Source organism: Symphodus melops (genome assembly GCF_947650265.1).
Source record: "Symphodus melops genome assembly, chromosome: 13".
In the NCBI taxonomy this organism is placed as follows: domain Eukaryota; kingdom Metazoa; phylum Chordata; class Actinopteri; order Labriformes; family Labridae; genus Symphodus; species Symphodus melops.
In genome coordinates, this window is record NC_136703.1 from 7,617,728 (window position 1) to 7,625,714 (window position 7,987).

The 7,987-nt window shown below is 42.8% G+C and overlaps 1 long non-coding RNA gene across 2 annotated transcripts; it reads left to right on the top strand.

Moving 5' to 3' along the window:
• Nucleotides 1–18: 18 nt before the first annotated feature.
• LOC306833743 lies at nucleotides 19–7,867 on the top strand. 2 transcript variants are annotated; one of them, XR_013780415.1, is made up of 4 exons: nucleotides 19–185; nucleotides 670–1,028; nucleotides 6,016–6,108; nucleotides 7,753–7,867. It is a non-coding gene; the product is annotated as an uncharacterized lncRNA (long non-coding RNA). The 2 variants fall into 2 exon arrangements; XR_013780416.1 differs by having other exon boundaries at nucleotides 19–152.
• Nucleotides 7,868–7,987: the final 120 nt, after the last annotated feature.

Consider the following 7,987-nt stretch of genomic DNA (forward strand, 5'->3'; position numbering starts at 1 on the left):
GGGCGTGGCCGACGCTCTGGTCACTCACAGCATGTCTTTCCAGAGCACTGACTATCTGCTCGGCTCCTGGCTGTTTGGCGTGCAAGGTTTTGATCTCCATGGATTTCTACAAGACGTTCACCAGCATCTTTACCCTGACCATGATGAGCGTGGTGAGCTACGTGTGCCAACCAATCAAGGCCCTGGTAAAGCTATAGCCTGAATTATTGGTTGACACAGTTTGAGAAAATAAATTGAAATATTGCTCATTTTCAGGGGCAGACTGATAGATGGTGTGTGTTGACAACAGGCCTGTAGACAATAAGCAAAGTGCACTTAACCCAGGTATATGATGTGAGACTAGCTGTGTGTAGTGTCAATCTGACTGCTGTTAGAGATCTGACTTTAGGGGTTATTAACCTTTCAGACATCCATGGCTCTTAGTGGAGGAATCGGCTGGAGAGCATCATAGCTTAAATGTTAGCATGTTAAAACGGCTAACACTGTATGCATAATAGTATATGTTGACTAAGATGTCATCAACAGGTTTGCATTGTCGTTGTGAGTACATAAGCTAGCAGCAAACATTAAAATGTAGCATTACTGTCAATGCTTAAAGGGCATTTGTTAGCAAGGCGACTGTAGTTTTATTGAGTGACTGAATCCTTGGTGCTAACTGTGTTCAAACAGGGATTACAGAGTGTGCTCTACAGTTCCCTGAAGCTTACATCTACTGGGACACCCTGATGAAGATCTGTGTCTTCACCTTTGTAGCACCTGTCATAACCATCATGTCTGCCACACTCTGTTGCTCATGGGCTGAAGAGGATCACACGCCTAGTGCTGGTGGTGGTTGGAGTCTTGGTGGTGTACTGGACCCCCATCCGCATCGTCATCATGGTTAAGGCCCTGTCAGCCAACGTGCCGGAGACCACCTGGAGGCCATCCTCGACGCTTTCCTCCAGGAGAACTTCAAGAGGTGCTTCAGGGACTTGTGCTGCCCCGGAGCCAGGAGACATGGGGACTGTGAGGGGGTGAGTCGCAGTCGGGTGAGGAGCACCCTGCGGGACCACTCATATCCACAGAAAGGACTCTTTGAATGTATTCAGCATGTTGGTCAGAGAATCAGTAGACAGAAGAATTGCTAAACTATATTTAATGCTTTTAAAAAATGAAAAGCAATCCCATTTTAAAACCCAAACATCAAAGAATGTGTCCTACGCACCGATGTCGCCTGTGTAGCCAAAACCGTATCAGGTGATGAAGACACTGTTGTTGAGAAACATATCAAAACATAAATAAGCTGTATGGTTGGAGTGGATGACATGATCATTAAAAAGGAAGCTGTGCCTGACTGGATCAATCCCATGACTTTAAGATGCTGCTCTTTGACTTTGATGGCTCAATGTGTAACAATCCGCCACCAATCCCAGACAGAAACTACATTTAGTTGTTGGAGAAATATCTGCCAGAATCTACAGTAAGAAAGTGCTTGAAATATAACTTTGAATTAATCAAGGTGTAGAGAAACAAGGAGTTAATGACAGACTAACAACACATAGAATAAGCCCTTATCCAAAAACCCAGATAATGACCTTTAATTTGACAACAATTCAGGTTGAAGTGGGATCAGACTACTCTGAAAAACTTTGGGATACTGTTACCAAAAGAAATGCCCACATTGGGGAAGATTAATTATAGCCCCCTTATGACTCAAATAAGATCATTTATTCAAAGATGGAACTGTATGGGAGCTAGTTAGCATGCTAATCTCCGGATGCTAACCTCCGAGTGGTATCTCCGCTAGCTTTTTCATTACTTAAATGCACTTTTAAGAGGTATAAATGATTACCCAAGGTCCCAATTCAATTGATACGAAATACTATTGCAAGATGTATAAAAAGTCACTTGTGTAGAGTTGTAAATTGCTGTTTTCTGCAAAATTGTGGACTTAGCACATGCTCATTTTTCCTTGTAGTGCTAATGTGTGGTTAGCCATTGTGAAAATGAGTAGAGTTCACGTGAAGTGCTGGCACACGCACTTTGCCTGTTTTTTGGGTTTATTTTTATACACTTAAAGCCTGCAAGTGTAATTGTTGGAGTCAAAGTGTACTTGCTATACACTTTAGAAACACTCATTTTGTTACTGAATGTAAACTATTGTAAACATGGTTTATTTTCCATTTAGTAACTTTTGAAATATAATGTTGTACAACTGAGACATTTAAGAAATTCTTAATGCTTTTCTAGTAGCTATAGTTCTAGTAGCTATATAGAACGTGTAACATGTATAGAGTTTACACAATGTAGTTACTGCAGTTAATTTGATGTGGCTAGTAAATTATTAGAAGACTAGGATTCGGCTGCTGGAGGGCAGGTGCAGCAAACAAAGAGACACACAACAGTTGCAGTTAAATGTGAAAATACACTCAACAAAAATATAAACGCAACACTTTTGTTTTTGCTCCCATTTGTCATGAGATGGACTCAAAGATCTAAAATTCATTCCAGATACACAATATTACCATTTCTCTCAAACATTGTTCACAAATCTGTCTAAATGTGTGATAGTGAGCACTTTTGCTTTGCTGAGATAATCCATCCCACCTCACAGGTGTGCCACATCAAGATGCTCATCAGACACCATGATTAGTGCATAGGTGTACCTTAGACTGTCCACAATAAAAGGCCACCCTGAAATGTGCAGTTTTTGCTTTATTGAGGGTCTGGGGACTCAGAACCAGTCAGTATCTGGTGTGACCACCATTTGCCTCATGCAGTGCAACACATCTTCTTCGCATAGAGTTTATCAGATTGTCAATTGTGGCCTGTGGAATGTTGGTCCACTCCTCTTCAATGGCTGTGCGAAGTTGCTGGATATTAGTGGGAACTGGTACGCGCTGTCGTATACGCCGGTCAAGCACATCCCAAACATGCTCAATGGGTGACATGTCCGGTGAGTATGCTGGCCATGCAAGAACTGGGACATTTTCAGCTTCCAAGAATTGTGTACAGATCCTTGCAACATGGGGCCGTGCATTATCTTGCTGAAACATGAGGTGATGTTCATGGATGTATGGCACAACAATGGGCCTCAGGATCTCATCACGGTATCTCTGTGCATTCAAAATGCCATCAATAAAATGCACCTGTGTTCTTCGTCCATAACAGATGCCTGCCCATACCATAACCCCACCACCACCATGGGCCACTCGATCCACAACATTGACATCAGCAAAGCACTCACCCACACGACGCCACACACGCTGTCTGCCATCTGCCCTGAACAATGTAAACCGAGATTCATCCGTGAAGAGAACACCTCTCCAACGTGCCAGACGCCATCGAATGTGAGCATTTGCCCACTCAAGTCTGTTACGGCGACGATCTGGAGTCAGGTTAAGACCCCGATGAGGACGACGAGCATGCAGTTGAGCTTCGCTGAGACGGTTTCTGACAGTTTGTGCAGAAATTCTTTGGTTATGCAAACCAATTGTTTCAGCAGCTGTCTGAGTAGCTGGTCTCAGACGATCTTGGAGGTGAACCTGCTGGATGTGGAGGTCCTGGGCTGGTGTGGTTACACGTGGTCTGCGGTTGTGAGGCCGGTTGGATGTACTGCCATATTCTCTGAAACGCCTTTGGAGACGGCTTATGGTGGAGAAATGAACATTCAATGCCCGAGCAACAGATCTGGTTGACATTCCTGCTGTCAGCATGCCAATTGCACGCTCCCTCAATGCTTGCGCCATCTGTGGCATTTTGCTGTGAGACAAAACTGCACATTTCAGAGTGGCCTTTTATTGTGGGCAGTATAAGGTACACCTGTGCACTAATCATGGTGTCTGATGAGCATCTTGATGTGGCACACCTGTGAGGTGGGATGGATTATCTCAGCAAAGCAAAAGTGCTCACTATCACACATTTAGACAGATTTGTGAACAATGTTTGAGAGAAATGGTAATATTGTGTATCTGGAATGAATTTTAGATCTTTGAGTCCATCTCATGACAAATGGGAGCAAAAACAAAAGTGTTGCGTTTATATTTTTGTTGAGTATATATTGAATACCAGTGAAAAAATCCCAAAGTAAAGCCCAAAATATTTACATATTGCAGTTCATGAGCCGGTTGGAAATTCAAAACAAAATTCAAAAATGGACACACTAAGCAATATTCCAGTGCAGTTGTTTAAACTGCCAACCTGAACTGCAGTAGCCTGGTCCCCAAGTCCTTAACTGCATAAACAATTAATTCACTGAGCTTTCGAAAAAAACAGGTTATAGATTTGAAAAGTAATGATCCAATAGTGCAAAGTCCAGTACGGTTTGGTTGTGATGCAGTTTAATGCTCAGTTGGAGGATGTGGGAGGGGTAACAGGCTTGCAGGGCCTCCTACCAAACCATCAACAGCAGGTACAGTTTTCAGGCTCCTGGCCGTGTTCCGTAGCTCGCCATCGGGGAACTGGTCCTAAAGCAGGACACCTGGCCAGTTCAGTCAAATCAAAAGGCACGCACAAGATACCAGCTCCCCAACGCAGTGACAATGGTCTGGTTTCTGCAACTGCTGTCCCTTGGCTTCTCTCCCACACACCTGAGGAGAATGAAGCCAGGGCAGCTAAACTGGTACCTTGTGATTGGTGAGTCCACGTCACATGATCGCCTCATGTGACGGTGCATTTGAGGGAGTGGGAAATTTAAATGAACCAGTGTTACAAACGCAGTTTAAGATATTGTCTGACCTGTTTCCAGGTTAGGTTTTTTGTTCTGGATTGGATTTCCGAAGATTCTCCAGATCTGGATGGCGAGCCGTAGCCCGAACCACAACTACTGGTAACCGTAACCCAACTACAGTTTCAAAAGAACATTGAACGACTAAACAAAACTTTGAAGGACTTAAAGAACATTGAAAGAACTTTACTGTTTTTGAGGGTACTTTATTTTATTTTTCAAAGCACGCATGTTGTATTGCTCTTGTATATAATTCTTCTGAAACAATTTGCAGAGTAAAGTCATTGTTTCACTGCAACTTTGTGTGTGCGCCTCCTTTGGTGTTGCATCCCCAAGGCTCCTACGAATCTTGAATCTTCTGATCAGGCCCAGTTATCCCTTCAGTCTATCTTGCACTACATAAGGGTACAGAAAGCACCATAAGTGCTACATATGCAACAAAGATCACAAATCCAGATGGAAAGACATTGAACTTTCATTTACTAAGAGCCGTCAAATCCAGTCAACGCTTGGCTTGTTGAGAAACATCCCAGTCTGAAGGAGCCAGGGTCCGAAAAAGGATAGTACTGGTGGTTTCACAGCCTCAAATTTAAGTTTGGAAACTATCTGCAAAAGTTGAGTGCAGCAGGATGCTCGGAGGTGGTAGTGAACAAAAGAAAAGGAGGAGATGCGAAGGGAAAACGTCTGAAGAAGTCAAAGAAGGGTGAGGGTGAAGGATTGAGTCCTGAAAACATGGAGGAAAAGCGCAAGATGATGGAAGTTGAAATGATCTTTACACCTTCTTTTATTGAGCCTATGTCTCCTAACTGCAGCCTGTTGTACGTAACACTGGGCACTTGGATTAGCACGTTCCTTTCAAAGGTGTTAAATTTAGACACCGTCACTGGCTTGGTAAATCACATAGCGTGTACTAACTCAACTTGTTTGCATTTTCTCCTCCCAGTATTTTGCACGCTGAGACAGAAACGCCTTGCGTTGCATATTCATTAAGGCAAACGTACTATTTGGACAATAGGTGTTGTTTTGTTCACATGAAAGACTCATTCCTCACTGCACGCTGTTCGTAGATCAGATGGCACATTTATTTCTGGTGGTATCAAGTTTGCACACGTTTTAAGACGCGCAAAGGTTTAGTAAATCAGGCCCTGTGTTTTCTATTTAAAATGTTTGACTAATCAAGCAGAAGCAGCTTGACATGTTGTACTGCCTTGAGAAAGATGTAAGTGGAGGAGCTGACGAGCATAAAATGATGCAGCCGTTGTTGTTTGGTATGAGATTGTCCTCATACTGCATGTTTCTTTGTCTTGTAGGACTCAAATGAGAGAAGGAGGACTGCTGCTCTGCTTGTTCTGCCACACTTCATAACCGGCAAAGATCCATCAGATGTCATCAGGATGTGTGACGTAAGACCGTAAGTATTTAGTAATGCAACACTACAGATGTGTAGGATATAACGATCAAAGCAGCGAGAGCGTAGGACCGGGCTTGTGCGTCTGAATATTTTGCACAGTTAAGGTTTACATCTGGGATAGTGACACAGGAAAATGTATACGAGCCAGTGAGACGTTATTTTGAAAATGACACTTGTAAAGCCTCTTTAGACTCTGGATGAAGCCGTGAAGGGGATGAAACTTGACCTACTGATAGGCCATGAAGGTGCTGGACGGGAGGCCGTTCCATGTGATATCTTGGACGTGGCAGTTGTGGTTGAGGAGACCATTGTGCTGCACAACAAGAAGGATATTCCATGCAGCTTTGCAATACTTATGGCCATCATCTACTGTATGATACTTAGTTTGAAAACTTAAGTTGAATTGCTGCCTTAAAAACTCGAGTTAACCAAACTCGAAAAGGCAATTAGTTTGAATTGGTTTAAGTTACCTTAACTTGGAAATGTGAGTGAGAAATAGTGTGCATTGATTTGACACTAGAAAGCTAGTTTTCCTGTACATATTACATATCATAATTAGGTGTTTGAACTCAAAGTATCAAGTTCAAGCAATAAATGATTATTAATTAAACGACTTGCATAAGTTCAATTTGAGAGTTGAAATAATGTGGAATTCTGTGTTGCTTTGACAAGAGAAAGCTAGTTTTCTTGAATGAATTATGAGTGATAGTTGTTTTAACTCAGAGTATCAAGTAAAAAGTGTGATCATGAATTAAACGAGTTCTGCAACTTAACATTGTGAGATGAAACAAAGCTCATCTTGAAGTTGAGTCAGCTTGTGTTTTTAAGGCAGCATTTGAACTTGAGTTTCTAAGTTGAGCCACCTTGATCATTTTTACAGTGTGGGAGTTTAAGGTAGTAGCCTCTGCAATCAGTGTGTGGATGTTGTGTGAGGGGGTGACTGTGACAGGGAAGCACTTGGAGAAGTCAGACAACTCTATTTCTCTCTCACTCTCTCTCTTTCTGCCCCTCCCGCTCTCCCACTTTCTCAGCCCAGAACAGTCTTGGCAGAGGAACGTTCATCATGAGCCTGGCTCAGCTCAGGAATTCCTGTGAAAAGAAAGCTGTTTTTCTTGTGCTGCTCCCAAAAGTCCTTGTGCACATCCCTGAGTTTCCTGAAAACTTCAGGAAAACGCTGAGTTTTCAAGTCGACCTGGATCAGGCAGGGCCAATCACAGCCCTTTTTGAATTATCAGGGTTTAATATGATAACTGAGACATTTTTAGAAACAACAAAGACGACTGTCATTGGCTTTAGGATGGCATGAATATTCAGCAAACTAGAAGGTAGTGGGTTTATCCAATTGGGTGCAGAGCTACAACCCTTCACAAAACAACACCTGGAGAGCACTACCTCGTACAGGTGTAATTATTTCCAGACCTTCGTAAAACGGTATATATATTACCTGTAAGGTTTTCATTGTTTTCATTCATTACTCACACTATGTCTCTCTTTCTCCGTCTTGTTTTTCTTGTGATCGTTTGTCAGCTCACTGTTGTGGTGTTTTTTTCCACTTTCAGTGAAACCAAACTCAGTTAGCGCATCCTTTAATAACTGTTATATTTGAAACTGTTCCTCTTTGCTGTTGTCATTTCAGCAACGTGACAGAATCCCCCCCTCACCCCGCGGTCTTCTTGTCATTCAGCGCCTGGGGGTCCGTCATCCATATCCAGATCTCCACCCATGCTCTCGACCCCCTCAGCGCAACTGCCAGTGTCCATACTCCATCAGGGGGATTTTAATCCTTCTTGTTGATGTGATACTGCCAGCAGCTAATAGTTTTGCTTCAGGAGTTCAGGACTTCAGGAGTGCATTGACAAGTTGCATCTGTC